This window comes from Papio anubis, chromosome 7 (genome assembly GCF_008728515.1).
Source record: "Papio anubis isolate 15944 chromosome 7, Panubis1.0, whole genome shotgun sequence".
NCBI classification, from domain to species: domain Eukaryota; kingdom Metazoa; phylum Chordata; class Mammalia; order Primates; family Cercopithecidae; genus Papio; species Papio anubis.
In genome coordinates, this window is record NC_044982.1 from 88036585 (window position 1) to 88044389 (window position 7805).

At 50.1% G+C, this 7805-nt stretch overlaps 1 long non-coding RNA gene across 1 annotated transcript; it reads right to left on the bottom strand.

Moving 5' to 3' along the window:
* Positions 1-6461: 6461 nt before the first annotated feature.
* LOC108586820 lies at positions 6462-7433 on the bottom strand. The gene is made up of 2 exons (XR_004184978.1): positions 6637-7433; positions 6462-6472 (listed from the first exon to the last, which is right to left on the bottom strand). It is a non-coding gene; the product is annotated as an uncharacterized LOC108586820 (long non-coding RNA).
* Between the last annotated feature and the right edge of the window lie 372 nt (positions 7434-7805).

Here is a 7805-nt window from a genome sequence, read left to right on the forward strand (position 1 = left end):
CTATTTTGGCAAAATAAAAGCTGGCAGCATTGGTGCAACCATACTGAAAACTCCAGGGAGTTCCAGCTTTGCAGCTGGGTGAGACTGTGCTGACTGTGCTGGGGCCCTGGGGCTGGGAGTCTGATGGCCCATCATCCTGTGGTTCTGCCATTTCTGCCCAGTCCTAGCATCTCCAGCAGAAGGTATTTTTAGGGTGTGCTTTAAAGATGGACAACTCCTCAGAGAGTCACCAAATGGCTTCAAACTGAAAATGCTGAAAGTAGGCTTGACTTTGCTGTTGCTAGGTAGTATCCTGCCTCTATGTTGGGACACAAAATAAAGGCCACCAATCTTTTTGAGGTAGTAGAATTCCTCCCGAGGTGGGTGGGAGAGCATTCACACCCCCACCTGTCTCCCTCCATCTTACGTTGGTGCTCAGGAAGCTGCACTGTCAGGCTGTGTGGCACAACCACGTGGGCATGTTGTATTTGGAGTGTTGGTCTCAAGAGGTAAGACATTTTTGGTTATGCTTTTCTTTTCTTTTTTCTTTTTCTTTTTTCTTTTTTTCTTTTTCTTTGTTTTTTGAGACAGAGTCTTGCTCTGTTGCCCAGGCTGGAGTGCAGTGACACAATCTTGGCTCACTGCAATCTCTGCCTCCTGGGTTCAAGTGATTCTCCTGTCTCAGCCTCCCAAGTAACTGGAACTACAGGCATGTGCCACCACACCCAGCTAATTTTTGTATTTTTAGTAGAGACGGGGTTTCTTCGTCTTGGTCAGACTGGTCTCGAACTCCTGACCTCAGGTGATCTGCCCACCTTGGCCTCCCAAAGGGCTGGGATTACAGGCGTGTGCCACCGCACCCAGCCTGGTTATGCTTTTCTTAAAATGTAGTTTGCAGCCATAAGCTAGTCCATAGAACTATCTCCATTTTACCTTGTATATAGGGACTCATAAGCAAACTTACTTTTTATCCTTAAATGGTGTAGGACTTTTTATCTATTACATGGATTAAATAGGAAAAATGTTTGAGGTAGGTGGCCTGGCACACATTGTCTGTAACAGATACTACTTATCTAGAGGCCCCTCTCATCTAGCAACTTCCTAGCAATCTAGCAATGATCTAGCAACTTCCTTTCTGCTAACCTTTGTGATTGAAGAAACTTATTTTTGGTAACTTTCCCAATCCACAAAACCAATCCCATTTTAAGGTGGGAAAGTGTAGTGTAACAATGGGATCACTGTTTTTTTTGTTGGTGAGATGAAAATGTTTAAGCTTGGCCCTAACACCAGTTGCTATTGAAAGGTACTGCCTTGTACAAAATAACAAATCAAATCCCAAACTGTCTGTTTATGGTTATTACGGTTCACTTCATTAAGCCATAACTCTGATTACATTCTTTCTCCTGCCCTACCCTGAAGGCTGAGCTCTGAGGCCAGGGGGCTGGGCCTGCTCTTCTCTGGGAACTGCGTGTCCAAAAACATATTTGGGCAAAATGGATGAGTTGTGGACAAAGGGAACTCTCAGACTTTCAGGGGACCTTACCTGAGGGGCTCCTTCTGAGTTCTGGAGTCATGCTCCCCTATCCTGAGCACCTTGGCTCCTGAGACCCTGGGTTCCTGTTGCACCTGCAGAGATTCAGGTGAGAAGTCTCTGGTTGGAGAAGGTAAGGTACAGGTGTGAGCTTGTTTTAATCTGAGATAATAACGCACAGACTTTCAAAGAATGAGATGGAGTGAACACAGAGAAGCCCACGGTTGTGGGTACGGAGTGTGGATGTCCCTGATCCTCCGTGTGTCAGCCCATCTGTTAAGTCACCTTTCATCTTTGTGACATTTTCCCAGGGCCCTCTCCTGCTATAAATGACTTATGAAACACATGAATTAGAGACCGTCCTCAGCCCTACGCATGCAGCCCTTGACAGTGTGCTCTTTGGGCAGAGTTCTGGCCTCAAATGCACCTTCAGGAGCATTCCTTTGCTCAAGAGGCTGAGAATGGAGGAGGAGAGAAGGCAGGCAAGGGAGATGGGTTGCTCTGGGTTCCATCCTCACCCTCAATGGTATGGGGCCTTCAAGCTCTTTTGCCTCTCTCTTGGCCTCCTCGCCTATAAAATTCAGTCACACCTACTCATGGGGCAGCAGCTAGTCCCTGGTGATGGGCTCCACGAATGGAGCCTCCTGGTGTTCATGTCTCTGTGCGGTCCCCGGCTATGCTAACTCTGGGTTGGCCCTGCCGCTGCCTGAACTAGAGTGCTGAGTCATGGCGGGCCAGTTACAGGCCTGATCCTTGGGAAGCTCGGCAGCTTCTGCCTCTCTACTTGTGGGGGCCTGAGCCTCCATGTAGGAAGTCCAGGTAGCCTTCAGGAGAGACCACATGGAAAATCCATGTGCAGAGGGAGAGGCCCTAGCACCCCAAGGAGAGACAGGCCCAGGTGTCCCAATGTCCTGACTGAGCCCAACCTCCCAGGCACTCCTGCCAAAGCTCCAGGGAAGTGAATGCAGTCACTCCCTGCATTGGAGGTCCAGCCACTGCCACCACCTGACTGCAGCTGGGCGAGACCCTAAACCAGACCAGCAGAGGGACCCTCTAATTGAGCCCCAATGAACCCTTAGAATCATGAGAAATTCAAAAAATGCCTGTTGTTTTAAGCCTTGAGCTTGGGGGCAGTTTGCTATGCAGGGATAGATCACAAGACATGGGCATACCCTAAAGTGAGGAATGCCAGCTGCCTGCTCCACCCCCACAGTGAGGTCCGAAAGATTTTCCGTTAAGTCTCAACGCAGCTCCTGGCACATGGAGGGTGCTCAAAAATAGCTGGTTTTCTTATAAATAAATGCAAACAGGTGGTTTTCCCTCTGTGGTGCCCTAATTAGTCTAAACGCTGACTTCTCATGGGCCCTGGCTCCTGATATCCTTAAATCTTTTTTTATTTTTTATTTTTTATTGAGATGGAGTCTAACTCTGTCACCCAGGCTGGAGTACAGTGGCCCAATCTTGGTTCACTGCAACCTCTGCCTCCTGGGCTCAAGAGATTCTCCTGCCTCAGCCTCCTGAGTAGCTGGGATTACAGGCACATGCCACCACGCCTGGCTAATTTTTGTATTTTTGTAGAGATGAAGTTTCACCATGTTGGCCAGGCTGGTCTCGAACTCCTGACCTCAAGTGATCCGCCCACCTTGGCCTCCCAAAGGGCTTGGATTACAGGCGTGAGCTACTGCACCCAGCCCCCGATATCCTTAAATCTTGTTAACTCCATGGAAGGGGGCTTCAGGCGTGCCAGCCCATTGGCAGAGCCATGTTGCAGGGGCATCTCATTCAGCAGACATTTACAGGCCTGTTCTTATGTGCCAGATGCCACGCCAGGCACTGAGGCTCCTGCAGACGGCACTACAGACCAACCACTGATCTCATAGCTGGTACATGGCGGGGAGAAGACAGACATGGAATGAGAAGCCGTAAGTGTGAGTAGTGGTATGGAGAAGTGCAGAAAGGGGAGAGCTTACTTCGGTTTAGTTCAGCTGCAAGTGACGAAGACTAGAAACAACATCACTTAAAGAGGATACAGGTTTATTTTCACCTAAGAGAAATACAGCCTTGGGCAGTCTAGGACTGACAAGGCAGCTCCACAGTCACTCATCAGAGTCTGATGTCTTCTTTCTTTCTGCTCAGCCCTCTTAGCTTGCAATGTCCATCCTCACATTGGTCCCAAGATGGATGCTGGAGCTCCAGCCATCATAGCCACATTCCATGGGGGAAGGGCAAAGAAGAAAGTTCGCCTCCTGGTTTAATTATCCCCCTTTCAAATAACTTTCTCTGAGGCATCCTCTACCCTCAAAGTCTTCTGCTTACACCCACTTGGCTACAGATGTCTGGAAACTTGGGAAATGTAGTGCTTTAGCTGGACCTATTGCTGCCCCAATAATATAAAGGTCTGTCAGTCAGGAAGAAAGGGGAAAAGGTTTTGCTTGACAACTGGCATCCTCCACCCCAGGGACCACTCCGAAGCACAGAAGTGACATTTTTCAACAGAAAGAAAGTTTGAACCAATTAGATAAAGAGCATTAAGATGCAGAGACTCAACCCCCACAGAAAACCCAAAGGTGAGAAATCTCATGAATCTTTCAAGGAATTCACAGGAGTCCAGGGTGAACCTCTTCCCTCTCAATGTAATTCCCTCATCTGTTTAGCAGGAGCTTACTTTAGCTTAGGATCTGGGAAAACATGAGTCTCCTCTCCCACCATGAGAAGAAGCTGAGGTTACCATTCACCTTTGGGACTGAGTGAGTTTCCACTTTTCCCTGAGAGCAGACTTGACAGATGAGGGACATGGTGGAGCTGGGGCTCTGAGACATAAAGCGGGGAAAAGGGGAACTCTTGAAACAAGGAGAGATGGATCCTTGCCTTCCTCTTCTGGGTTGAGGGGTCCAGGGGACTCCCTGAAGCAGCAGCTAGGGAGGCTACAGCCGTGAGACTTCTGGCAACTTCCAGGAGGACCCGGCATGCTGCTATCTGTTTGCTGATTTAGTCTAGTAAGTGCATGAAACAGTATTTTGAAATTACAATCTCCTTAGCTCTGGGGTCTACAGCAATGACTCCTCGAAATTCCTTTTGTTCTGATCTCACACAACAATTCAGCATGTGAGGGGGTCTGAAGGGAACTCAATTAGAAATGCAGGCTAGATACATGTTGTTTCCTTTCTCTTTTTCTTTCTCTTTCTTTCTTTTTTTCTTTTGCCTTTCAACACCTGGGGCTTGCCAAGCCCACTTCAAGGAAAGGGGCTGCATTTTAAGTTAGCCCTGTTTTCTGGAACTGGTGGGAACGTCTTCATTTTTTCAGGTTTCCGCCTGTGGTTACCTTGCAAGGCTTCTCAGCCAGGCCCTGCGTGTCCCCTCTCCCGCTGCATCCCGGCTTCCCCTGGCTGGATTCCCTAGCGCATCTGCTGTGGGCTGGGTGCCCAATCGTTTTCCATTAATGCCTCTGGACAGAGAGGCCTACACAGCTGCACAGCTTGTGACGCAACGTACCCGACACATATACTCCCTGCCTGTCCCCGGCCAACCCTGGCCAGAGAGCCATCGGAAACTGGTGTTTACTGGGAAGTGATTTGACTTTGTAACACGGTGACCACAAGCCCCATTCCACTGGCCGACATGGTCCCAAATATTTCCTTCTCTCATGAACTTCCCATTCCCCCTGCCCCCACAGTTGCTGTTTAGAAAAGTGTGGCTCAGGAAGGGGAGGAGAAAGTGGCAGCCTCATAATCTGGGAACGAAAGAGTCTTTGCACACTGTCATTAGAGGTCTGTACATATTGGACAAAATGTTGCTCTCTTGAAAAGTGAGTTATAACTCCTTAAATTTGCCCAGTCAGGATCTGACTCTCGTTTCTTAGAAGGCATTACATCGCTTTAATATGCAACAGTCTAACATAACATTAAATCATTTTTAAAAGTTTCATCTAGTTGATCCTGAGCCAAGGTATTCTTGGGTTGGGTTGCACATCCACCCTTTTGTTTTTTATATGGTTAAAAAGAAACACACGACAAAATACCTATCAAGTGATCTCACCCTTGCTGGTGTCCAAGAGCGATCTCCTGGCTCAGTGGGTCTCTTTGGTTTGTAGGGGCCCCAAAGGATGGCTTCATTTTCAAGACCAGCGAGTATTCTATGTGTGCCCACCACACACACCAGACTGCAGTGTGTGGGGGTGGGAGGAGGTGCCTGGGCCAGGTGCAGAATGGAAAAATCATGGTTTTCCAGGGATGCCAGGGACTTGAAGAGAGAGAGGCTAAGCCAGAGCTGGGAGGAGAGCAAGTGCTTTTGCCCCTTTTATAAGAGATGCTTCAGCAAAGCCTTCACCACACACATCCTCCATTTCCCTTCCACAAAAGGGGACCATTCTTTCACTGTGGCCCCACGTGAGGGCTGCTCTCCTTGGAGTCTTTGTCCTAACTCCTGCACCACATCTTCTCCTTTGTTTGTCCTCCAGACCATCCTTGGAACCTTTCTTTATTTGTTTGTTTTTGAGAAGGAGTATTGCTCTGTTGCCCAGGCTACAGATTATGTTGATCAGTGCAATAGTGTGATCTCAGCTCACTGCAATCTCTGCCTCCTGGGTTCCAGCGATTCTCCTGCCTCAGCCTCTTGAGTAGCTGGGACTACAGGTGCACACCACCATGCCTGGCTAATTTTTGTATTTTTAGTAGAGACGGGGTTTCACCATGTTGGCCAGGCTGGTCTCGAACTCCTGACCTCAAGTGATCCACCTGCCTTGGCCTCACAAAGTGCTGAAATTACAGGCATGAGCCACTGCACCCAGCCTCTGTGGAACCTTTAGCCCTCAGTCAACTCTGCTTGGGTTAGACTTGGGTGTTCGAATGCCTGTCTCCCCACAGACAGTAAGAAGGGAGCCATGTCTTGGTCACCCAAAGATCTTGATGGCCTTCCCGTGTCCTTTGGTGACTCAGTGAATGCAGCAGAACCCCTCATATGGAGCTGGGGAAGATGGGGAGATGTCACTTCCATTGCCACCTCCCGCCTCCTGCCCAGTGCTCAGCCCAGCCCCACAGCCCTCAACCCCCAGGATCCCCACTTCTCACTTCCTGACTCCACTCCTGCCCAGGCCTTGTCCTGCTGGCCTGGGGATTCCCCCAGCTCACCGTGGTTCTTCAGAATATGTAGTGGGGGTGGTAGAGATACATGTAGGGATATCTGGTAGGTGTGACAACATCCTTCCAGTCTCAGCCACCTCCAGAAGCTGCCTACGCCCTTGAGACTAGGTGACGGTCGGGTGAAGGAGGAAGTGGTTAGGGAAGCAGAGACCCAAATGGCTGCCTGAGGGGACAGAATCTCCCGGGAGCACTCTGAGGACTCACTGGATAATCCACACTCTGTCCTCCTCCAGGAACCTGGGCCCTCGAGAGCCTCCTCCTGGAGCCCGTGGATGTGAGCCACCCTGGCCTCTGACCCGATCCTGGACACGTCTAGCAGGGCTGGCACCAGCTGCCCCCCAGCAATCCACGAGCCGACTCCAGCCACCGGGGGCCTGTGTTGCAAGCTGGGTCTCTTCCTGCTCTTGCTGGGCCTGGCCTCTCCTCCCCAGTCGGCTTGGCTGTTCTGGAAACAATGACTGTGGACAGAAACGACTTCTCATGGGGGTTTTGGAAACCGCGGCTGGGCATCAGCAAACAGCTTTTGCACAGGGCAGTGGCTCCCGAGGAGATGCAGAAACGCTGGGAGGCTGGAGGGGAAGTGACAGAGACAATAGGAGGCATTGTGTCTTCTCCCAGGAAGCTCTGCTTTGCATTGCTTCCAAGAAAATTGACTCTGGGGCAGCTCCATCTATTCCAAAGCAACAGCTTTATGTGATTCTGTTAGTCCCAGGCTCGGACAAATGCGCCCTTCCTACCTCATTAACAATGCCAGCAGGGCCCAGCTGTGCCATGGGGGGCTCCGTGCCCTAATTCATCAGACAAGGCCGAGTGTAGGAAGTCATAAGAACAATGCATCTTAGAGCAGAAGCTGTCTGTGGAGGGAGTGCAGCTTTGATGTGGGGCATGGCCCTGATTAGGGTTGACGGCTAGGGATGGTCCGTGCTTGGGAAGGTGGCATAAGCCCGGATGGCATTTGGGATGTGGGGTTTTGCACCTGGGTCTGTTGAAGTTTGATGAAGTTTAACACGTGCAAACAGTGGCTTTTGTTCTGCAGGACAAAGGCCTTCCTCGACCTGGGCCCAGGCTGAGACCTTGGTGGTGGCAACGTTTCCTCCCCGTCGCCTCTTGTCACTCTCCTTGTGGAAGTTTAATTAGGACAACGAGCTTTCACAGGC